The 27084-nt window shown below is 33.2% G+C and overlaps 1 long non-coding RNA gene across 1 annotated transcript; it reads right to left on the minus strand.

Annotated features, from left to right (window-relative positions):
- Positions 1-11701: 11701 nt before the first annotated feature.
- Positions 11702-18079, minus strand: LOC143085010 (uncharacterized). Its single transcript, XR_012981225.1, has 3 exons — positions 17881-18079; positions 14964-15184; positions 11702-11881 (listed from the first exon to the last, which is right to left on the minus strand). It is a non-coding gene; the product is annotated as an uncharacterized LOC143085010 (long non-coding RNA).
- Positions 18080-27084: the final 9005 nt, after the last annotated feature.

Genomic DNA, 27084 nt, shown 5'->3' on the forward strand with positions numbered 1-27084 from the left:
AGTGAATGTATCATAATTAATGCTATTACAGTCAAATATTTCCCTTTCACTTGGATATATATGATAATTAACACGTGAAAAGTTTTCATTTCAAACAGATGCACATAACTCATGTATTTTGAAACCACAATTCGTACAAATACTTTCTCGAAAGACCCTTATACAAAACAAAAACAGATTCTTTTTTAAATCTTCCATTCTAATTAAGTTTAGCATTTATTTTTATTTCAACACTCGCTTATACGCCAGCTATACAAAAATATGACCATTGGTATAATAATCCAATGCAGTTAACATGTTGTGTTCTGTTTTAAACTGTTATTTGTCTTTTGGTAATTATTTTGTTTTTGGCCATGATACTGTCAGATTGTTTTCGACTTTTGAGTTTGATTATCCTTTTGGCACATTTTGTCTCTGTTTTATGTTTCAATGCAACTAGCTTTTAATCCAAAAGTAAATATTTTTATGTAACAGAGATATGGAGTATTTAATTTTTATGTTATCGTTCCAATTAAACTAGGGACCTCAAGTTTCGATCCAGGAAACAATTTCAGTTAATTCCTATTTCTAGTATCAGTGACTTGTTAACTTTAGCTATTAGACGATTAACCACATCCTACTTATGTCTATCTTAAGCATCATCCTACTTATATCTCTCATCTGTAGAAGTGCGATTTTAATCTATCAATGAGAACATATAGAAACCCTTTCCTATAAAGTACCTTAAATTTGTACATATTGGTCACAAGTATCGATAGACTTATTTCCCGTGCTTTGGATTTTAATCTGTATTATATATATATAATTAAATTTGAATTTGAACAAGGTGAACCAACATCTGAAGTGGTTATCGTGGCGAAACATGTCGAGCATAATAAACTCTTACCATCCGGTATTTGATGGGTGTTGTTGTCAATGTTATCGTTTTATTTTATTTTATTTTATATTTATAATTTGTTTGATTTTGATCAATGTATTCTTACACCCATTACCCTCCATTCAACGTTTGATTCGGACACACGGGAGACAGGGATGACAATAGGAATCATAGACCAACAATGCGATGACTATATTCTACCGACATATACATTGAAACTGGACGTTTTCACATAAATGTACTACCGTGTGATCATGTTTTTAAACAACCTCATTTTTCGGACAAACGGTTTTTGGATAAGTGAATTAAACTTTGCATGATAATGTGTCGAACATATACTTACACAGCTCTTCAATAATTCTGAGCGTCTGGTTGGAATTTTTTCTTACAACTTGAAAGACATCGAACTCTTCATCTATTTCCAAATTATCCAAAAGTAAATAAAGTGATATAAGCAACCCGCTTTTGGTGCACCAGTCTCTAAAAATGTTACAAAAAGGTTATAGATAAATTAGTATTAAAACTGATTCAGTACAAGTTACGTTTAGAGTATAAACATGATAAACCCCTACGCTAGTGTTTAGAGATATTTTTCTACCAATGTGAACAAATCTAAAATTCCGGTTATTTAGTTTGAGTATCATTCATAACTAGAGATTATCGACCTATTTTCTACTAGTATGTCACATTTTGGGATGTTTTCTCCTTTATATTCATATTCCCCTCAAAATGTGCAAGTGAATGTAATGAACGTAATATTATTGACTGATGACTATCAAGCCATATAGGCAATGGAACCAACGAAATTTCAAAATGATACAGAAATTTAAATATTATCATGATAATATTGACAATAATCTACAATACGTCCTTTTAATTTTCTAACAGTGATGAACTCCTAACTTGCAAACACATACTTAAGAATTTAGAAAAAAGTGACTACACTTATCATTTCACAATCACGTATTGTATGATAATTACAAAATTATTGTTTTCTGGTTTATTACAGAAATTCGAATTAGTTGAAAATTCCGCATAGGACATTGTCATCGGTTCCATCTTCTTGACAATCTTATATATACTTTAGTATCGCATTACATGTGATGCTTGTATAGCAAATATTACAGCATCGACGCAAATAGTGTCTTTTTCATTACATGTGAAGTTCTTGTATTTGGCGTAAAATATTGTGTATGTTACATGTACGTTAAATCTAATGTTGGAATTGAGTATCTTTTGATATCTTAAATTTAGGTACCTGCATACAACAGTAATCGGACATTTCTGTGAGTTCCAACAACTAACTACACTCTTCAGAAGATCCACCATCAGCTTTGTTGAAGGAAGTGCAACACCTTGCAAGTCACTTGTCGTAAATACATGTATTATTCCTTTATCCTGTTGTTTCTAGGAAAAAGGGACACAGATTGTGATAGAAGAATTATTTATTTTATTTTTATTAATGAATACAGAGAAATTGTATATGCAAAACAGTCAACGGCAATCGTGCTGTATCACTTATCTGTGATGATATCAATATCAGTTTCGATTGGAATGGATTTATGACACCTTTGATATGAATGAAGGTACATTATCGATATCATTCATAGTTGAAAAGATTCTTTGAAATGTCTTATTAGAATGTTAAGAAACATTATTAAGTACTCATATAAAAAAGGGTGGTTTTATTTAATTCAGACAACAGCGAAATGATAACAAATTGAATAATGTTTGAACTGCAGTTTTCAATACCCTGTAAAATGACAACGCTCACTTACATATACATGTAATTATAACACTGTGAAATAAGTTTTTGAAGAAATGGCATACTTCCACGTCATTTTGAATCTGATGTATACCTTTTCATTGTCAATTATTCAGTATCTCCAAATTTGGATATCCAACAAAAATTTTGAAATAAACGAGCAAATTTGAGCTTAAAGTACAAATAGTTTTATTATACATTTTAAATTGAACTGTCACTCAGGTTACAACTACAGAATTTATATCATTTACCTGATATTTCAGAGCAATATTCAGTTTATCCATATTATGGTCTTCTTCTTGCTGTATACTGAAGTCATCAAGTACTAGCGTGTCTGGTCTTTCAAACCCCAGTTTTGCGTTCTAATATAAACAAGAGCATAACAGTATAGATCCAAGCAATATCCAATATGAAAATGATTGAACAGTTCAAATACAAATATAAAGTTCCGATTAAAACATTGATGATAACTGACCAGGATCAGGATATTTTTTCACTTTTTCATATGACATGTTTAATATCTTGAATGAAAATATAGAATGACGATTCAAAGAAGGCGACAACAAGCACATTAGTCAACTGAAAACCATAGAAATAATATTTATCGACTTCCGTGACAACAACAGACACAAAGAAATATAACAGTATATTATTTAGCAGAGACAACAATAATCCCACCACAGTGTGAGGTCGGGCGCTCCGGAAAGGTAAAGAGCTACTGCTATACTTGAGATTCTCACATTTTTTCTCGGGGCAAAAACGAAACGGAAAGTACTACAATATGTTCGTTATAAATTATGATACATTATTAGATAAAAAAAAGCATACTATATAGCCTACTTTACTTTGATTTCAGATGAATGTACGGGTTGTCATACAAGTGATATCTGAAAATAATTATTAAGTGAATGGAACTAAAAGATATATAGTTGAAAAAGATATTTGTTACTAAAAATATGTGTATTGCAATCAAAACGTGAACATGGAAGACACTTCTACATGTATTTTTCGTTCGAAGCATTTGTTTGTATGTGTCTTCACCATTTTTACCACGAACACTTAAAGCATTGAACCGAATTTCTGAAAACAGAATTTGTTTGACATCACCGTTATATTTATAAAGTCTTGCCTTATTCTTCACTTTCAGACATTTGTGAGCACTGTATTGTGGCATAAATCATACTGACCTTTAATGTGAACACACGTTGATATATCGATAAAATCCTGACTAAACAAGTGTTTGAAATTAGTCTATACTGCAAGAAATACACTCTTTTTGTGGTTGCTCTGGGGTGATTGTTGTCTCAGCTGAGAAATCTTCCAACAAAATCGATTTTGTATGATAATCACTTTACATCAACTGTTTATAAAGAACGAATTTATTGACTATTAAAGTCAAGACTCGCAATATACTTCAACGGCAGTTACCACAAACGAAATTTTGAATTTTTGACCTATTTTCGTTTGAAAGTTCAACCAAACAAAACTAAATCTTCTTTCGCTTTTTTTTGGTTCACAAATTTCATAAAAGTCCTTACACGCATTGTTATATTGTTGTTTATTCCAAATGCGTTATAAACTTTTTTCCGAATTCTTAGCATCTTTTGTTTGAACACATTGCCTAAGAACCGTAAATAAATCTACTTCATATAGGCGATTAGAATCCGACGAGGATATGTTCACAGATATGTCGTTATACATTCTATTTAAGAATCTTTGTCATGCAAAAAAATATATCCTTTCCTTTAAAACTAGACATCAAACATTTCAAAAATTGCAATACTAACATGTACGATCAAATAAAGGCAACAGTAGTATACCGCTGTTCAAAACTCATAAATCCATGGACAAAAAACAAAATCGGGATAACAAACTAAAACCGAGGGAAACGCATTAAATATAAGAGGAGAACAACGACATAACACTAAAATGTAACACACATAGACAAAATCCCACGAGAATAACAAATATAACATATATATATAACATCAAAACCAAATACATGAATTTGGGATAGACAAGTACCGTGACACGTCTTATCGCAATGTGAATTTACACTCAAAAATAAGAGAAAACAAACGACACAACGTTATAATGTAATACACACAGAAACGAACTATAATATAACAATGACCATATTCCTGACTTGGTACAGGGCATTTTTAAAGGAAAAAATGGTGGGTTGAACCTGGTTTTGTGGCATGCCAAACCTCGCACTTTTATGGCCATGTGAAATATAACATCAACATGACAACACAGGACTACAATATAAATAAATTGGAGAACACAATTGACAAAGAATCACACGAACAACAGCCAACAAAAGGCAACAAGTTCAAAAATTTTAATACGCCATAAGTGTATTTTGTCCACACAAGACCTATGTGTGACGCACAGATACAAAAGTTTGAAAGCCGAAACGAGTACAAAGTTGAACAGCATCGAGGACCAAAAGATCAAAAAGGTTGTGCCAAAAACGGCAAGGGTTTTCTGTTAAGTTACCAGAAAATCCCTATAATTTAGAGTAATTTATACTTTTGCAAACAGTAAATTTAATAAAATGAATATACAAAAGATGTACATGATAAAGCTGAAGTATTAACTAATTACAGGAAACAACTTAAATACATTTACATAACCAGACATTTGAAACACAAAAGTAGACACATCCGAATACGTTTAAACCTCTACGCCGAGTGACGTCCTATTTGAAACTGAAAAATGACGAAAAAATGACGTCATTTGAATTAGTAAAACAGAGCATCAAAAAATGAAAAATGACGTCACATAAGAATGAATAAGATAGAATTAGGATTAATTTAAGATTATATATTTGAACTAAATACTGATATTGCATTTAATAACAAAGCACATTTAAATTCTTATTAATATAAAACTGAGGTAGCAATTAACTATATTATAAAACTATGTCAGGTTTGTTATGAATCTAACTTCAAACGTAAAATATCGTACTGATTACTTTGAACGAAATCAAATCTGATAAATGAAGGCGGTGATTAATTTTCTTTACCATAACACATAAATATAATAGAAAAGACGTCAACACATTTGACAAAATCCGATGAGAATTACAAATATAACATTAAACATTTAAACTAAATACATGAATTTGGGATGGATAAGTACCGTACCACGTCTTATAGTAATGCGAGTTCACACTCGGCAAAACAGTCACAATCGGGAATAAGTCACGTATGGTAATTAAAAGATTAGACGACATTATGACAAAACACAATCTACCATGTGGTAAAAATGTCCTTAGCTAGTTTGGTCAACGAAACATCGTATGGATCCACCAAATCGTGATGGTGTCCATAAAATTTACGGAGTGTCAATTTTAATCTGTCCTCCTCATAACTTTGTTGGAGCAGTTTCTGCGTAAGGAGCACACTCCTGTATATGAAGTCCGTATAGTGTGAACAAGCACGAGAATAACGTATCAATTGTGATATGTAAACACCATACGAAGGGGCAGAGGGTATGTTACTGCTGAGAAATGGGAAATTGATAATTGGGAAGTTGAAATCGTCCCGTTTATCATAGATTTTCGTGTGAAGTCGTCCATCTACGTCAATATTGAGGAAAAGATCAAGGTATGAAGCAGTCCTTCTAGTATCAGTGGTATCCTTAATTTCAAGTTCACTTGGATATATGAGATGTAAGTATTGGCTGAAATATGGGTTATTCAATGATAGAACATCATCAATATATCGGAAAGTAAAATTAAAGAATTTCGCAAGGTGCTTTTTCTTTTTGTCTTTTAGAAGGTTCTGAATGAATTCTGAATCAAAGAGATGATTTGTCATTTCATATTGATAATTATCCATTTAAGATGGTGAAAAAACCTTGGCACCATCGTATGGTGTTTATATATAAAATCCTAGTACCTATGATAACTATTTATTAACTCAAAGAAAGGACTTTTTCAATGAAACATTTTGTTTAAAGCAAAAGTAGAAGCACATACAAGTCAAAGATATTGTGTTGTACAAGTTATTATCTTTTTCTCAACAAAAATTGTACAAGTAATTACTGGTACAATTATATTTGTACAGGTAATAACTTGTTTGGTGGCATCATACAAGTAATTACTCATACCAACCTTTTGTACAAGTAATAACCTGTACAAAATAATAAAATGTACACGACATATATATATATCTACTTGTTCAATTTGCTTGTGTGTGTAACAACGCATTTTATTTTTGAAAATAAATATATGTATTACTGTAATAAAATAAAGAATGGAAATGGGGAATGTGTCAAAGAAATAACAACTCGACCATAGAGCAGACAACAGCCGAATGTCACAAATGGGTCTTCAATGCAGCGAGAAACTGCACCCGTATGCGTTCTTCAGCTGGCCCCTTAACAAATATGTATACTAGTTCAGTGAAAATGGACGTCATATTAAACTCCGAATTATAGACAAGAAACTTAAGGTCACACAAGACTAACAAAGTTATCACAATAGGATTTTCGATGTTACTAACTTTTAATAAATTTGATCATCGCTACAAAGACATCTTTCGTATTTACAAATCACGAGCAGAGATTGTATACGTTCAAGTATTTCACGTTTCCATCTTTAATGGTAATATTTTATGCAAACCACAAACATGTCAACATCATAAGCTGACTAAACCTTTAAACATACGTTTTTTTAGAAAGGGGAATAGCTTCGATACGGTCAAGTTATGAAACATAGGAGTATGTAATATTTTCACTTTGATTTTCATATATTTTGTTAGTCTGTCGTGAAATGTTACTAATTTTATTCACAAATAGTACTTACCATCAATGATTTATTAAACGGTAGAAATTTCAAACTGGTTTGTTAATTAGTTAGTCACCACCATACGTCTCATTTCCATTGGTGGTAAAACGTGTAAGTTCTATTTTGAATTGTAGTCTGGTAAAAATAGTAGGTATCTTGGACCATTGAGCAGGCATTGTGTAGAGAAAAGTACAAAAATGCACGATACAAATAATAATACGCATGCCAGGTGTTTCTGTGAAACTCATAAATGTCCACAAACATGAATTATTTTGTTTAATTCAATTATTTCAATGAATGTTTCTGAATGCAACGTTATTTTACTATTACTATGAGTATTTATAAGGAATGGTATGCACTATTTGTTTTTTAAATCTAGTACACATCCAAAATATTTTTAAACTTAGGATATAGAGGTACGCAAAAAATACAGAGTAAATCAGTAAACGACTTCGATAAAGACGGCAAACGCAAATTATTAAACAAGTTGAGAGTTGTCTCATTGGCCTTCATACCACATCTTCCTATATCTATCTATGATATATTCAAGATAAATATCTTCAGTGAGACTAGTGTAGCTGAACATATATTCGGTTGATTTTTAGGGTCGACTATAACATAAATAAACAAATACACAAATTTAACATAATATCAATTTGTAAGTTAACACATTATTTATAACAATGTATAAAATGAACTCCAATATATAAGTTAAGCACAAACCACTATACCAGCATTATTTAAATAATGGAAGCCGTATATTTGAAGCATGCTAAATATGATTAATAACGTTGCCTTGCAACTAATCACATATATTAGTTTTTTCGCTGAATCACCGCTAGAAAAATTAAATATTAATTGGTGCTATGGTTTTGTCCTAGTATATAAACACAGATGATTAGGAATCATGGATGTGTACATAATGTATATACAACTCGTCTAAACATCAACCCAACAATGTTAGATCTGTAAATTTGCTTTCGCAAATTTTTGGTTCTGCCCTCGCCGGGATTCGAACCCATGCTACTGTGATATCGTGACACCAAATCGCCTGCACTGCAGCCGTCCCGCTAGACCACACGACCACCTGGGCTCTCAAAAAAGAGCTTTCGCTGGCCGTGTGTTACCTTTCCTCGTCAGTTTTAATCTAGCGGCGTACTACAGTACATGATATATAAGGCATAAAGATGTTATTGTTACAGATCAGCTAAATTATCTATAGTAAAGGATCCTACAAATGAATGTAATATACAGTCACAGAAAATAATTATATTTATAAGTACGTCTGAGTCAGTGACAACTCTACAACAGATGTATCCATCGGATCGCCATCAATGATGGTGATACATGGCTGTGTACATAATGTATATACAACTCGTCTAAACATCAACCCAACAATGTTAGATCTGTAAATTTGGTTTCGCAAATTTTTGGTTCTGCCCTCGCTGGGATTCGAACCCATGCTACTGTGTTATCGTGACACCAAATCGCCTGCACTGCAGCCGTCCCGCTAGACCACACGACCACCTGGGCTCTCAAAAAAGAGCTTTCGGTGGCCGTGTGTTACCTTTCCTCGTCAGTTTTAATCTAGCGGCGTACTACAGTACATGATATATAAGGCATGAAGATGTTATTGTTACAGATCAGCTAAATTATCTATAGTAAAGGATCCTACAAATGAATGTAATATACAGTCACAGAAAATAATTATATTTTATAAGTACGTCTGAGTCAGTGACAACTCTACAACAGATGTATCCATCGGATCGCCATCAATGATGGTGATACATGGCTGTGTACATAATGTATATACAACTCGTCTAAACATCAACCCAACAATGTTAGATCTGTAAATTTGCTTTCGCAAATTTTTGGTTCTTCCCTCGCCGGGATTCGAACCCATGCTACTGTGATATCGTGACACCAAATCGCCTGCACTGCAGCCGTTCCGCTAGACCACACGACCACCTGGGCTCTCAAAAAAGAGCTTTCGCTGGCCGTGTGTTACCTTTCCTCGTCAGTTTTAATCTAGCGGCGTACTACAGTACATGATATATAAGGCATGAAGATGTTATTGTTTCAGATCAGCTAAATTATCTATAGTAAAGGATCCTACAAATGAATGTAATATACAGTCACAGAAAATAATTATATTTATAAGTACGTCTGAGTCAGTAACAACTCTACAACAGATGTATCCATCGGATCGCTATCAATGATGGTGATACATGGCTGTGTACATAATGTATATACAACTCGTCTAAACATCAACCCAACAATGTTAGATCTGTAAATTTGCTTTCGTAAATTTTTGGTTCTTCCCTCGCCGGGATTCGAACCCATGCTACTGTGATATCGTGACACCAAATCGCCTGCACTGCAGCCGTCCCGCTAGATCACACGATCACCTGGGCTCTCAAAAAAGAGCTTTCGCTGGCCGTGTGTTACCTTTCCTCGTCAGTTTTAATCTAGCGGCGTACTACAGTACATGATATATAAGGCATGAAGATGTTATTGTTACAGATCAGCTAAATTATCTATAGTAAAGGATCCTACAAATGAATGTAATATACAGTCACAGAAAATAATTATATTTATAAGTACGTCTGAGTCAGTGACAACTCTACAACAGATGTATCCATCGGATCGCCATCAATGATGGTGATAGATGGCTGTGTACATAATGTATATACAACTCGTCTAAACATCAACCCAACAATGTTAGATCTGTAAATTTGCTTTCGCAAATTTTTGGTTCTTCCCTCGCCGGGATTCGAACCCATGCTACTGTGATATCGTGACACCAAATCGCCTGCATTGCAGCCGTCCCGCTAGACCACCTGACCACCTGGGCTCTCCAAAAAGAGCTTTTGCTGGCCGTGTGTTACCTTTCCTCGTCAGTTTTAATCTAGTGGCGTACTACAGTACATGATATATAAGGCATGAAGATGTTATTGTTACAGATCAGCTAAATTATCTATAGTAAAGGATCCTACAAATGAATATAATATACAGTCACAGAAAATAATTATATTTATAAGTACGTCTGTGTCAGTGACAACTCTACAACAGATGTATCCATCGGATCGCCATCAATGATGGTGATACATGGCTGTGTACATAATGTATATACAACTCGTCTAAACATCAACCCAACAATGTTAGATCTGTAAATTTGCTTTCGCAAATTTTTGGTTCTTCCCTCGCCGGGATTCGAACCCATGCTACTGTGATATCGTGACACCAAATCGCCTGCATTGCAGCCGTCCCGCTAGACCACCTGACCACCTGGGCTCTCCAAAAAGAGCTTTTGCTGGCCGTGTGTTACCTTTCCTCGTCAGTTTTAATCTAGTGGCGTACTACAGTACATGATATATAAGGCATGAAGATGTTATTGTTACAGATCAGCTAAATTATCTATAGTAAAGGATCCTACAAATGAATATAATATACAGTCACAGAAAATAATTATATTTATAAGTACGTCTGTGTCAGTGACAACTCTACAACAGATGTATCCATCGGATCGCCATCAATGATGGTGATACATGGCTGTGTACATAATGTATATACAACTCGTCTAAACATCAACCCAACAATGTTAGATCTGTAAATTTGCTTTCGCAAATTTTTGGTTCTTCCCTCGCCGGGATTCGAACCCATGCTACTGTGATATCGTGACACCAAATCGCCTGCACTGCAGCCGTCCCGCTAGACCACACGACCACCTGGGCTCTCAAAAAAGAGCTTTCGCTGGCCGTGTGTTACCTTTCCTCGTCAGTTTTAATCTAGCGGCGTACTACAGTCAATATAATCATTAAATGTATCAATCGAAATATAAAGTTTGAGCTGATAATTATTACTGTACAGTAACTGATTTTATATCGATAGAATTTAAATACAGTAACGTTATATAAGATCCTATGGATAACACGAGGTGTTAGGTAAGTAATGAGGAAACAGCATCCAAAAGACATGATTAAACAAATAAAAAAGCGAAAAAAATAATCAACAATTAATGAGGCGTATAAAATTTTAATATCTCTAAATGCTACATACAAATACATTGATGATGTTATTGTTTAATCAAATATAGAAAATTATTTCCAGTGCATAACAAAATATAGAACCAATTCTTTCTTTGATACTCATATGCATCTAGAAAAAACAATATTCTTCGTTTATTTTCAAACATACATTCTACAAATTTAAGATACTTTTAGAAAATACTTACATTTGTCACAGGTACAGTATCGTCTTATCCATCCTGTTACACAACCCTCAGTACAAAAACCTGTATGTGTATCACATCTTCGATTAACAAATCTTTGGGGACCACACCCCCAAATACAGGAACCATTTTCATGATGACAGTGTCGGTTAATACATATAGATGAACATGATTCTGTACAGTTTGGTCCCCACATACCTTTTGGGCATCCTACAATGTTAGAAACTGTTTTACTAAAAGAAATGTAGTAATCCACGATCAACACTACAGCCAATAAATTAAACAAGTGCAAAATAAAAAGCATAAAAACGAATCCAGGAAGTCTATGAACATAAGCTCAAACGTGATAATTCAACGGAACAAATGGGGAAAAATTGTCATAATCCTGACTTTGTACAGACCTTTTTTTATTGTGATTAAAACCTGGTTTTATACTGAGATTAAACTCATTCGTGTATTACAGTAACTATAGTTCTGCTATACTGAAGACAAATGTGTGAGCTAAACTTCTTCTGTGCATATTTTGATTGATTAACGCCTTCTTCCAAAATATAAAACCGTAAAAATCTTATTAGGTTCATGATTACAACAAATAAATTGTTTTTCAAATATAGGTTTAACCTTTTCATAGTTATTTGTATTTTCATATTTAACGGGAAGTTACTTTTTTCTTTTATTCTGAATAGGTTTATAAACAAAGAAAGCCGTTTTAGTAATGATTGTAATGTCGAATCACACAAATGTAGGCGCGATCATATTGCCTACCAAAGAAAACAACCTCATTTCAGCCAGTCCCGATTCCAAAATGTAGTATGTATGATACTTTATAAGATAAGATATAATTGCACGTATTTAAATACGTCAACACTGCCTCGTGGAAACAAATGCGAGTTTGAAATTTTATAGGAGCACATCGCATATCTTATAAGTCATATATTCTAAAGAAAATTAAAAACAAATCTGATAAAATATAATACGAGTTTAAGTTTGTTTGCTAGAGCAAAAATTCATAATCAATCTCAAAAGGCAAAAACATATAAAACCGATCTAAAATTGTAGAAAGACTTCCTTGTGTCAAGTTCTGTAATTATGAGATATATTGAAACGTTATCTCACCATTTATAGCAACGTAGCACAGTTCAACAACAGGTCCAAAGAATTTATCCCCTATAGTATCGTAGTAGATAACGTATTTTCCTAATTCATAACACGGAATATTCTGAGTGATGTTTAGGAGACCAGGATCTGAATCTTCATAACATAGATTACCGTCAAGTGGAACAGCTGATGTGTTGGTTACATATATCTTAAATCCATTCATCCGATGAGCAGCTGTAAAAATGAATTACCATTTTTGCTTGATATTTTCCTCAATATAATTGTTAATTTGAACATGTGTAGGCTCTCTCTGCACGAAACTAATCACAACAATGAGTTAATTCTCCGATGAGTTATATCATGGTCAAAACAAATTAAGACTGACATGTTATTCCATGCATTATTACAAATGATTCTGTGAATATGTGCCATTAGTTTATCCAATTATAAAAGAATAGGTCAAAGTTATCAAGAGACATTTAAACTCACCATGCAACTGACAAACAAAAGTACAGAAAATATAACATAGATCAATAAACACTGAGCAACACGAAAAACAACCAATTTAGGTTGATCGCATGTCCTCTAGGAGGGCAAGCAGATCCTCCTTTACATGTGGCACCTATCGAGTCGATCATCTTAGTACAAACCCAGTTAAAAGTCTAGATCGGTAGGTCATTGATTGCTGCAGCAACTCTACGAAACATTTAATTAGGTTTTTGTTGTTTATTCTTTAGTCTTCTATGTTGTGTTATGTATACTATTGTTTGTCTGTTTGTCTTTTTCATTTTTTGCCATGGCGTTGTCAGTTTATTTTCGATTTATGAGTTTGACTGTCCCTTTGGTATCTTTCGTCCCTCTTTTAATGGAAATGAATACAAATCGTTATTAAAACATACTTTCTGAATAATGAGTTGGATGCTAAAGGTAATATAAATTTATCTTCCATCTGGAATTCAAATAAATTTGGTAATTCAAATCAATTCCGCTCTCGACATTCCTTGTTACAAAAAAACAAACAAAAATATCCTAAATCAAGACATATTTATGTTTCACTGCTTATTAACAAAAAATGCTATCTTAATTAACAAACCACAGCTTATTGTGTACTGACATGTCTATAAATATATCTGCCATTTGAAATTCATGTCTTCTCATTGAAGGTGCATGTATATAATCTTTAAAGTAAACTAATCCGACCACGTTCTCACTGTTTTTTTGTTTTTTTACAACACCGAGTTTAGGTCAAAGTGAACACGGCCTAAGATGTATTTTCATCTGTATCAATCTGATGAGTTAAGCCTTTTACAACTGATGTTATAGTTGCTCATATGTTGCTTTATTATACTTCTGTCCAAGGTATTGTCCAAGGACGAGTGTTTGGATACCGGTTATGTGTTTAAACCGGCCACATTCTGCATGTGTGTGTCTGTTCGAAGTCAGGAGCCTGTAATGCAGTGGTTTGCAATTTGTTAACGATTACCTTGTATAGCCAACTATGCGATAGGGGCTTCGTTAGTTGTTGAAGGCCATTTGTAGACCTATATTTGTAAATTTCGGTCTCATTTGATAAAAAAAATCGTCTGACTCTATACTAAAAAATGAAAGAAAACAAATGACTTCTCTGACAGGCAGAATAGTTTAATAACATGTTGAATGGTATTATTCGGGTTATCCAATCATCATTATCATTTGTGAAGGTTATTTTTCTGAGAGTCTGCTGAACAAGGCACAAGGCAGTTGCGCTTGACTAAAATCTTAACTGACTATGGTTTGAACGTTTTTCTACCAAAGATCAGTGGATCTATTTCGAAATTCAATTTCTAAGTGAGGGGTTTACTTCAAGGTTGCATGCATACGGATTTAATTAGGTAGAATCATTGACTTATAAGTGAATCATTCATCTGCATGGTTTCTTAACACATTATTTACAAAATTGAACCACACTGGCTGCTTAAAGCAAATTATTATTTCACTATTTCATTTTTACTGATAAGTGGACAAAACAAGTTATATTCTATTTGTTTAATATCTCGTAGCTAGTGCCCCTTAAACAATTATTTTTTGTAGTGAATTATTGTCATCCTCAACTTTGATTATCTTTGAAGAAGGACTATTCTGGATATGTGTACATGCGTGAAGGCAAAGAAGATAAAGTAGAAATACTATTCTATCTGAGATTGTGTATACTTACATTCTGTTCTGTAGTAAATAGTTATATCTGTGATGTACGCCAATTCGAAAGAAAATTGAAACATCCACCAGTCTGCAGATGGATCACTGCCATCTGCTGTGTGGGAACATATATTCAAATCAAAGTCATTTGAGATAGGTGGGAGTATAGAATTGTTGGGTTTATTATAGTTCCTCCATACACAGTGCTTTGCGAAGCTATGCCAAATGGTGTAAGGTTTTCTGTAAAATGAGCAAGACATATTTGTAACATATACATATTTATATATACTAGGTAAACATTACATTTTAATTAATTTTGTAATTCGTCATACCACGTATCATCAGACTCTTTTTCTCAACCTTTATATGTTTTTATCAATGAAACACCGCTGACTAAAGACTTAACCAAAAGGCAATGTATGAAATAGAATTTAAACACCGTAGTGTACCCATATGTGTTTGATGCCTGTCACAATAATACCATCTCATAACGTTAAGTACCTTTCCCAAAGATATGTGAATGCTGCGTACACTGCAACGCGCACTAGGTACATGTTCACATTATCAGGGTATGTTAGAGAGATAGAGATATAAAAAGTATCAACATGTTAATATCGCAATAAAATCGCTATAAGCATGACAGCATCGACGCATATAGTGCTATACTTTCTTACTCACTGACGTATTTTTTACCTAATAAGGACTTATTATCTATACTATTAAACGAGAAGACCTCATTTTGGGTGTCGCTTCTCTTCTTTCCACGATTAATTAAACACCATGTCTCTGTGTTCTATAGGTAACATGCATAGTCGCATTTGTCGTCCATTCTTATGATTATTCAGGTTGAGTTAATTTTGGAGAAAAACGACAAAAAAGGAGTCCGGATATTGATTTCGTCATCAGACTGACTTTAAGTCATAAATAAGACTTTCGGTTTAAAACAACCAATCGTATGATAGATAACAAAAATCGAGAAATAAATAAGCCAATCAGAGAGTTCTCCATATCATGGTGTTTATATCGCAAGAACCACAACTATTATACCTCCTTAGAGAGGACAATTATTTTATGCGTTTTATCTACATGTAAACTACGATATGCTACTTTAATATATAGATCCTCTCTGTATTCTGTCTACTGTTTTCAAATTTTTACTATATTAGGGGGCATACCAGTTGCATATATATTAAAATAAGTAAAACATGTGGAAACAATAATGTGTCCATAGTACACAGATGCCACCTCGACACTATATTTACTAAGTTTCAAGTTGATTGGACTTCAACTTCATCAAAAAGTACCTTGACTAAAAACTGTAACCTGAAGCGGGACAGACGGACGGACGTCATAAACGAACGAACTAACGCACGGATGTACAGACTAGAAAACATATTGCACATAAATGGGGCATAAAAATTTATTGTTGAAAGTGAAAGTAGTGATTTTGCAACAAAGAAAGTAGGGTAGAGACTTGAGGGAGGCAGGACCTTTTTCGGGACTTCGGGTTCGGGTGTTTATAAGCTCGGGATCTGGGGATTGCTCAATACGGGATCCGGGAATATATTTTTCAATTTCGGTATTTCGGGATATGAATTTCTTTAAATTCTGCATCTTGGGATTTCATGTTTTTAAGACCGGGATTTCGGGATCAGGACCCCTCCGACCACCCCTCAAATTAGCCTTAGTCGGTCTTAGTCATTTATACAAGATTCATATCCTACCATTGACATGTTAATAAGGCTCGCAGAAGAAAAAGCACTGATGAATCCGATCGTCCTAGAAGCATATTTTATTAGACTAAAAACATATTGCACATAAATGGGGCATAAAAATTTATTGTTGAAAGTGAAAGTAGTGATTTTGCAACAATGAAAGTAGGGTAGAGACTTGAGGGAGGCAGGACCTTTTTCGGGACTTCGGGATCGGGTGTTTATAAGCTCGGGATCTGGGGATTTATCAATGCGAGATCCGGGAATATATTTTTCGATTTCGGTATTTCGGGATATAAATTTCTTTAAATTCTGCTTCTTGGAATTTCATGTTTTTAAGACCGGGATTTCGGGATCAGGACCCCTCCGACCACCCCTAAAATTAGCCTTAGTCGGTCTTAGTCATTTATACAAGATTCATATCCTACCATTGGCATGTTAATAAGGCTCGCAGAAGAAAAAACACTGATGAATCCGATCGTCCTAAAAACATATTTTCTTAGTCGAACGGTCGATATATAATTAGTTACATTTATTTCATGTTTGAAGCGGTGCAAAATTTTAATTTGACTTTTACCAAAAGATGCATTGTAGCAAAGGGGAATAATAATTGTGGTCTGAGGCCAGAAACACGAAAATCATTGAATTTAACAGAAAGGAAACAAATATCGGACTTTGGAAAAAGGGAGAGGGCTTTTGATACCTTTTCTGAAATTCTTCATGATACATAATTATCTTTTACAAACATCATCCTACAACAGTTCACAAGCTGTATATGCCCGCGATTTCGCGGGTGTGTTCTAGTGTAATTTATAGTCGGACTAGCAAATATAACAATATTCTTTTAATTAAATTAGTACCCTATCTACCGTAGCATTCTAAAATTACAACTTTAGGCAGAATATTTTGATCAATCAACCCTTATTTGGAATATTAAGCAGTTAACACTTTCATGCAATAATCTCAGAACGGGAGGGTCGTAATCTTGTTCATCTCAAAACATACTAAATTGAAGGTATAATACTGTATTGAAAGATTTGTATGTCTCATATAATATATCTATTACGTTGCTAGGGGAAAAATATTGAATGTGACTAAATCCAACCCTCCGAAAGGTTAAACTCAATAACGACCATCTGATAAAAGCCAAGGTTGAGTGACATTAACTATGTGTTGCAATTAACATATATGAAATGAAACTTAAAATAAAAAAAAGTCACTTACGTTGAGCTGTAACTGACAACTGTAGAATCGTGTGAATTAGCATCACCAACAACATCTTGTTACATCGAACAGATAAACGCGAAACTACTGAAATGAATTAAAAGTTAATGTTATTGAGTATTAAGCCAATACTTATTAATAAGATGAACGCATACGAGGTAAGCAATAGTTTACCATTTATAGATATGTGAATTATCTGCGAGTATACTGTAGAAGCACAAATTTTCGTGGGGGATTTAATTTCGTTTATTTCGTGGATAAGAATTATCCACGAAATTAAAACCCCAACGAAAATTTAACTGTAGATTTACATTATTTTATGATCTGACTAAATCTTATTGACATTATCTAATTGATGAACATAAATGCAGACAATGAAATAAATAGGTTAATTGATTAGACATCGATATTCAAAGGTTTTCTTTAAATCAGATGATAATCCTAATCTTTTGTTTGTACAGTAATTAATAATCACCAAGAACTGTCAGTCAATGTCATTTAACAGTCTAATGCGTCTGTAATGCCCTCAAGTTGTAATACATTTATTACACAATCATTGTCCTTGGATAAAACATCAAAGGTGTGTAACAGCCAATTAGTGTGTGCCGGTTACAACACTTGATTAGTGCTCACTGTTACTATGAAATGCAATTATTGATTTTTCCCAACAGCAAAAGTTCACATCAGTTTTATTGAGTATTGTTAATTATATAGTGAAATTTGTATAATTTTTTTCTAAACTTAAAAACCACGAAAATTAATCCCCACGAACTTACTTTTGCATACAAAACCACGAAATTTTAACCCCACGAAAATTAATGTTTATACAGTAGTAGTTAAACAGTAATGAGCAGTGTATGAAAGGACCAAAACTTAAGACCTATATTTTTTTTTATATATTATATATTTGCTTAACTCTGTGTCATTTGGTTACGTGTTGTGTTCAATTTTTAACATCACTTGGTCGATACGTCTGCTGGTTTACTATCAGTCCCCGAGGGTATCATCAGCTCAGTACTCTGGTACTGACATGATTTAACAAACTTTTTAAAATTTCCCTCAGGCAAAGTTGAATTTAGATGAATTTGGCTATTTATTTTATGTATATTTGACAAATAGGTCTTCAACGGTTTCGGTACTTATACATCCTCGGATTCCAAATGTTTGGCTTTGAGCGTTCCTGATGAAGGTTAATCCAGAAAAGTGCTTTGGTCGCATGAATTTATTAAACGTGTTGTTTTCAATTTTATGGTGTCTTGTGGAGAGTGTCTCATTGGCTATCATACCACATCTTCCTTTCCAGTTAAATGTAAAAATAAACAATTATATGTTTGTATCAAAACACAGTATGTTGGTGACAGAGGTCATAGCATAATTGATTCGCCTAACAGATGTTTTCTGGAAATTTTGTCATACTATCTGTTTCTTATGAAAGAAATATTACATAGCCTGTTTCCCAGTAGATACATGTCGTATTATGATAAAACTTTTACTTCATGACAATGTTATCGGTAAAACTTTCACTTTGTGCATAATAAACCGGACATAAAGCTGATATGTGCTATGCAACTTGAAAAGTTTTATTCAAAGCCCTACTCAGTCACTCATTCATTTAAGTTGTATCAGCTATTACAATTATTATGTGTATATTTGAATTGACAGGTGTGCTGTATGTAGAAATAGTCACGGTCGATGACTCTGTTGGTGGACTGTAAGTCCCCGAGGGTATTATTACCCCAGTAGCCCTTACTTCGTTACTGACATGAAAATACGGATTTTTTTGTGTTATTATAATTTGATGTTACAAAATGTTAGAAATTATTATAAATTGAGAAAAATGTATCTCTCTCATGCAAAGCTCTGATTCCTTTCACGGATTAGGCTATACTATTTGGACCTTTTGGATTATAGCTCTTCACCTTTTATATAAGCTTTGGGTTTCAAAAATTTTGGCCACGAGCATCACTGAAGAGACATGTATTGTCGAAATGTGCATCTGGTGCAGGAAAATTGGTACCGTTAATGTTTTTACACCAGGTTGTTGACGTTCTTCTCTTCATATGGTTTAAAATAAGGACATGTGAGTTAATTGTCAAACAATTTATTTTACCACCAGAGAAATCACGTGGGTTTAATCGAATTAACGGTCATCGTAAGAACTACAACAATAAGCATTACCCATGCTTACTTTTTAGTCCGCTAAAATTTCCAATAATACAAAATTAAAATATAAAAGCATAAGAAATGAAGCAAAAAACAGTCTTTTGTTCCGTTTTTATTTTTACATTTAAATAACAGATAATGTACAAAAAATAACTATCAATAATGTATCGTGTCGACATAATATTGATAGTAGTAGAAGGAAACAAATGCAATTTTCAACTGATTTAAATATGTTTTTGAACTGTTCATTTACAGACGAATACCGTATCAATAAATGATTATCAATGCTTTTACCAACTCTTTAATTATCAGTTTAGTATATTTAATATATATGTGTTAACAGAAGACGTACCTTTCATATGATAATCCATCTCAATATAATACAATAACCGGACGTATAACAGTTCATGTATTTGATATTTACTAAGTTAGCAGATGTAAATTACGTTATAGTGAGGAGATATTTTTAACCTACATCACTCAAGCATACATTTTTGTAATCAGATATTATAATTCTATAACAATGTGAGTGTTTTCGCTAGATATAATTTAACTACAAACGTCAATGTTCGTTTTATAAAGTCCCATATCTTTCCATAATAAATCAAAAGGATAGGCAAGCGTTGGATTTATGAGGATTCTTAAGGGTCGACTTCGTAAAGTGTTTCTTCGTTGACAAAATAAGGCTCATAGTTTATGTTGATGCGGGTTGATTAAGATACAATTTTTGTATAAGGAATTAGGTGAAAAGAAAGTAAAACATAACTGTTATGTGACATCAAATGAATGATTTTTATCATGTTTATCTTCCTTTAAGTTTTCCGACAAATTTGTATCGACATTCTTGAGGTTGTACACAATGAACTGCCTTTCTGATGTCACGAAATTATGAATGCCATGTACATTAAACATATATATTCCTCAATAGAAGTAACGTTTCCGATAGAAAACGCTTCGAAAAAAGGAAGAATTTTGAATTTCTGTCACAAATTGGCGGTCTTCACTTATTTTAATAAGAATTATTTTCAGGCAAGTAACTGCAATATTTAAAATAGAATAAACAATTTTTGTAGGAATAATTGTAGCAAGCAAAGTAAAACGAAAGCATGTTACATGTTTATAAATCCTGTTAATTACTAAACCGACATGATGAGTAGAATAGTTAGCGTGCTAGTTTATAAAGTCATCGTCCGCATGTCAATCTAATTGAGACATTATTCTTATTATAAGACGACAAAACGTCGTCATGTGATTCTTTAAATGATAAATTTGCATTTTGTAGTGGTGGTAAAACATACATTAAAACTTTAAAATCCCTGAGAAATATCTGAAATATTGGCCAGCAAACAGAAACAATTCTTAAGGATGCGAAGATGAAAATTAGCTCTGTGTTCAATAGTTTCTTTGGTAGACACGTAATGTATATAAAGAAAAAAAACTCTTTGTGAAGATAGTTTATTTCAGTATTAATATTGTTGTTTTATAAATTGATTCCAGTCTTTTTATAGGAGATAGACCATATATATTTTTTCTCCAGTTATTGACGGCTGCATTTATAAAATTGAGAAAGGAAATGGGGAATGTGCCAAAGAGACAACAACCCGACCATAGAAAAAAACAACAGCAGAAGGTCACCAACAGGTCTTCAATGTAGCGAGAAATTCCCGCACCCGGAGGCGTCCTTCAGCTGGCCCCTAAACAAATATATACTAGTTCAGTGATAATAAACGCCATACTAATTTACAATTTTTTACACAAGAAACTAAAATTAAAATAACACAGACTTACAAAGGCCAGAGGCTCCTGACTTGGGACAGGCGCAAAAATGCGGCGGGGTTAAACATGTTTGTGAGATCTCAACCCTCCCCCTATACCTCTAGCCAATGTAGAAAAGTACACGCATAACAATTTGCTTATATATTGAGTTTAAATCATACAAACATTTCCAGCATAGTAAAACATTCATCGATAACAATTATGTTACAGCAACGTTAACATAAATAACCAACATATTATCAAAATTGGGTCTTAGTGCCCATTTTGTTTAATGAAACATGTGTGGACTTCTAACATCGGTGGCACAAATTTCTGTACTACCGCTCTCCTGGTTGGTCTCCTACGGTGTGATTCTGTTTGTCTCTAGAGTGGGAGGTTTGAATATCGACCTGGTTAAACAAAGACGTTAAAAATTGGCACTTGCTACTTCAACAGTAAACACGTGACAACATAGAATAAGAGTATTGGGCGCTCCTTAAATATTTCTATTAATTTTTCTAAATGTTTCTAGAGTTACCAGTTTTTCTTTCTGTTTTAAGAAATATTATAATATATATATATAAGTATATCTTTGAAGTTGTTTTATATAAAAACAAATCTAAATAACATAAAGGCAAATATGTAACTTAAAAAGGGTTTATGTTCGAGGACAACAAAAATATTTGCGACAGCTTCTTGTTCTTCTTGTTCTTGTTCTTCTTGTTCTTATTTTTATTCTTGTTCTTGTTCTGCTTGTTCTTATTTTTATTCTTGTTCTTGTTCTTCTTGTTCTTGTTCTTCTTGTTCTTTTTCTTCTTCTTGTTCTTCTTGTTCTTCTTGTTCTTCTTCTTGTTCTTCTTGTTCTTCTTCTTCTTTCAATACAAAGTCGGACTCTTCTTGAGTGTAAAATGACTCTTGCTCGTAAAACCACGAGGCCTTCCCTCCTCAGTTATCAAAACCAGCAGTAATTATTTACAGTAACTATTAATAACAAATTAAAACTATATACATAACTATGAAAATCGTGCTTTTACTGTTATACAATATTTTTCTTCTTTTATGATTTTCAACTAAATTTTGAATAGCGAACTGACTGCTAGTAGCCGGTTGGATATTGAATAGCGAATAATATCGAATAACGAACCGGCTGCTAACTTCACATACATATCATATTGCCGTGCGAGTCAATCGATACTTTTGAAATAAAATATTCCTTTATCTTCATATAGTCTAGACATTCGTATAGCAAAATGGGCATTATCTACACGGAGAGAATTGTGATTAAAGAGATATTTGAATGTTCATACCGATACCAAAGTACTGGTTTCTGGTCTTTTTATACCTTCAGGGACTAATATCCTACCAGCAGAGGTTACGAACAAGTCTCTATCAACATGAACAATTTATACTGCAACAAATGCTCATTTTGATCAATAATGTCTTTAAGGTGAAGCTAGAGATACAAGATGTGAAAATAAAATTAGACATAAACAGCCTATAGTATCCAAATCTGTATAAAGAAACAAAGATGTCCATAGAAGAGATATGACCATGCCAATGCCGACGTACTTGCTTCTGGATTCGGTGATAACCTCTGGGACAAACAGTCCACTAGAAGAGGTATCGACGAATTGTTAGTTATAATTATTATATTGACTTTTTTTATTTTCATATGAGCATTTCGACAAAATATATCCGGATGTATTTCAATTCTGACTTACTCAACTTACACATGTTGTATTGCATGATAATAATTTTCCGATCTTTTCTTATTAATAATATTTGAAAAACTTAAAAAAGAAAAGATCAAAACAATTTGGATATACATGTACAAATGTTTTCCTTAACAATAATACATTTAAAATTATTTGTTGACATATAAATTGTCGATTTCTTCATCTTTGATGGGACTTGAATGTGTGGTGAGATCTTGATATGTAGACTCTTTTTTCAATTCTGAGACCTTCATAATGCTGTTCATGACTGAAAAAGAACACAAATACTTGCGTAGATGGTTTGGTGGATTACTAAACGTTCAGTAGCACATTTTGCTAACATATTCATGACTTCAAGAAGTTAAAAATAAATTATATATTTATAACATATTTTCACCTGGGATCTTCCGTAATGAAAGGGAAAACGATAACGTTCCTAATTTAAAAATTATGAATCTTAAATAGAGCTGGATCTGTGCTTTGTAACCTACAGATCCGTTAGATACAGCTGGGTGCAAACCAATCGTTACTTGTAGATGGGTAGAGAAAGTTAACGCGGCGTATACTCGCGTGCACTTCATATAAACGCCTCGTTAACTGTGCGTTAATTCCGAAATTTCAGTAGACTTAAAAGTAAACAGCCATTTACTCTTGCTTTTACGTTTACCTCCGCAAAGACGTGAGAAAAGGAGCGTCTTCTATTTTCGTAAAAAATAACCCACGTAAACTGCTTGTAGTAAATGTGCGTTAACGCAGATTGTCATCGTATCATGGATTCATTGACTTAACGTATTGAATAAGGTACATCAACTTTAAATGACCAACTTGTCATTTTTGAATGACATATTGACGATGACAATTACTGATGTTACACCTCTTTAAATAATTGAAAATTTAGCATAGTATATTTTCTTTTTTGCACAAATAAACAGTTCAAGCAAGTTCCTTTTTTATTCAATGATTGATTTTCTAATACAAATGACAGTAATACTGAAACAAAATGCCTTTTCAATTTTGTCCAGATCAATTTAGAGTGCCAGCATTCCCTATCTGTATCAATAATGATTAACCGAAGTCAGTAGTTCAGGATGGTTTGTATTTTAAACAAGCATATTTAACGGCATTATTATCAAACACTGACATGACTGATTTCATCTGTACTTTAAAATGAAAAGTATGAAAAGTTCTCTTCTTGCAATAGTTTACTGTTATTATATTATGTCGGTTTATTGATTTTGTCTTCAGCTCAACATCAAGGAGCACATATTCAATTCATGTTCAGAACAAGTATATTTTTTTCGGACGTCCCATTTATCATTTATAATCGATAAGGATAGTGCAAAATGTGTCTTAATTGACGAGATTGATCATAATTGTACAAAACATGTATATATCCTTACATTGTACAGTTTTGGTTGAACATTTTGGAAAATGAGAATCGTTAATCCAAGGCTAACAAGGTGATTTTCGATGTTAAATCCATGTAATAAATGCATAAAATTATATAAAAAAGAGACTAAACATGGGGAACGAAGCAACGTAAACCATGATGTTTATAATCATCAGAGAGTTCCAAATTGTGTCTATTACATGTAGTTAAATTCTACGCTCTTAGAGCACCCATACCACAGAGAAATTGAATTGTCTCGCACCGTTTCAAAAATATAAGATACTACAAACTAGTACCACAGAGTAATGTATTAGTCAACAGTGTTCTATATAGCTAAGTTGTCTTCTTCTTCTCTGAGTTATTCTCCGTTCTATGAGCACCTGTGTAGACAGGAGCTACTAACTGGACATTCAAAATACTATGGAAGATGAACAGACACACTTATCAAAACCATCAAAATAATGCACTAGTGCATACAAACAGTTTGAGAAACACGAATCAAGGCTGTGTTATCACTCTAGACATTTCAAGTAGTATTCATCCCTTGTTTTTCTAGTGTCAGTGCATATTTATAATTTGATTCATATGAGATTTTATTTTGTTCCATGTGGTTTTATTTTGACCCAATAAATGAGATAAACAAAAATACTATTGGATTAAAAAAAAATCACTTGATGTTGTAAAATCCAATTGACATCAATTGTATCGTCTAGAACTTAAAACGAGAGGGGCAAAAGATACCAAAGGGACATTTAACCTATAGATAAAACGTAAACTAATAAACTAATCATATATATCAGAATTGAAATGTTATTTAAATGTTCTTTTATATAATATTTTTTTTATCGTTTTCCGGCAATCATTCTGCTCATTGTTAATCTTTAAAAAGTATTACTTTACTTTTTAAATATTCTGTTTCTTTGATATTTAAGCATCTGCACGCTTTATCTATATATGTTCTTATGCATAACAGACACAGTTTTATCACTTTATTTTTATTCTTGGTATAGATATAGGAAGATGTGGTGTGAGTGCCAATGAGACAACTCTCCATCCAAAAAACAATTTATAAAAGTAAACCTTGGTTTATTTTTGCAATAAGTACCGTTATTCATGATTCACGCCGTATCCCCATGAAATTTTGTTTTGAAAGTAGAAATCTAATTCATAGAAGCTTAGGATGATGTGTGAAAAAAACGGGGAATTTTACAACTATTAATTCGTTTTAAAATGGTCATCAAAAAAACCGCTCGGACAAAATTGAAATTTATTTGGATGAGAATACGGATATAATTAGAGGGGGGAGCACAATACAAGCAGACGTTGAAAATCATACAGAAAATAGTTTGTTTGTATGGAATTTAAAAAAAGTGGTTATTTAGCCGAATAACTTTTCCTGTGTTCCATGTGTAAACAGTCTCTGAAATTCATTGGTCTGTACAGAGTAAATTCGATATAGTTTTGGAAATATTTTAAAATACAGCGCCAGCTTTGTAATCGTATAAACCATGTCTACTCAGGACGGATAGCAACATCGGAATGAAGCATTAGAAAGTTAACGAAGGCTGATAAATACATGGGCACTTGATTCGGCAGAAATAAAATAACAAAATTCAGGTTCCGTTACAGTCTAAATAAAGCCAGCCCCGAGTATCCACTTGCGTCTACAAACGCAAGTTGATAGTTAGGGCTGGCTGTAGTCAGACAGGTTCCGTGTTCCCCGATTCCGTTATAATTTTTTTCTCGAAATTTACATGCAAACGGCTGACTTTTTATTATTCAAACGGCAAGAGACTGTATAAAAGCTAGATCTTAAAATCATTTAGATTTTATAATCGTGTTAATTTACGCTTGCATGGGTATTCGGTGTTTTTGTTTTGTTGTTTTGAGTTGGAAGTAATGTACATGTACAAGTTGGGAGACAAAACGACCGAAAGAAAATTAACAAAGTTACCTTTTAGGGCTCTGCGGGCCATACTGCTCGCATAATAGGCGTCGGAAAAGGCCCGGAAAGTTTCTTTCTTAAAATTAGTTTTTAGAACAAGTATACAAGTATATATATACATGTATAGCGTCAGTTTAAATTTTCCCGACCATAATCGCGGATGCCCTGCCTCTATTGCAAAACCTACCTATTGTATTTATTGTTAACTTGTTCTCGTCCTGAACATGCATGAACTA

The sequence above is a fragment of the Mytilus galloprovincialis genome, chromosome 1 (genome assembly GCF_965363235.1).
Source record: "Mytilus galloprovincialis chromosome 1, xbMytGall1.hap1.1, whole genome shotgun sequence".
Taxonomy (NCBI): domain Eukaryota; kingdom Metazoa; phylum Mollusca; class Bivalvia; order Mytilida; family Mytilidae; genus Mytilus; species Mytilus galloprovincialis.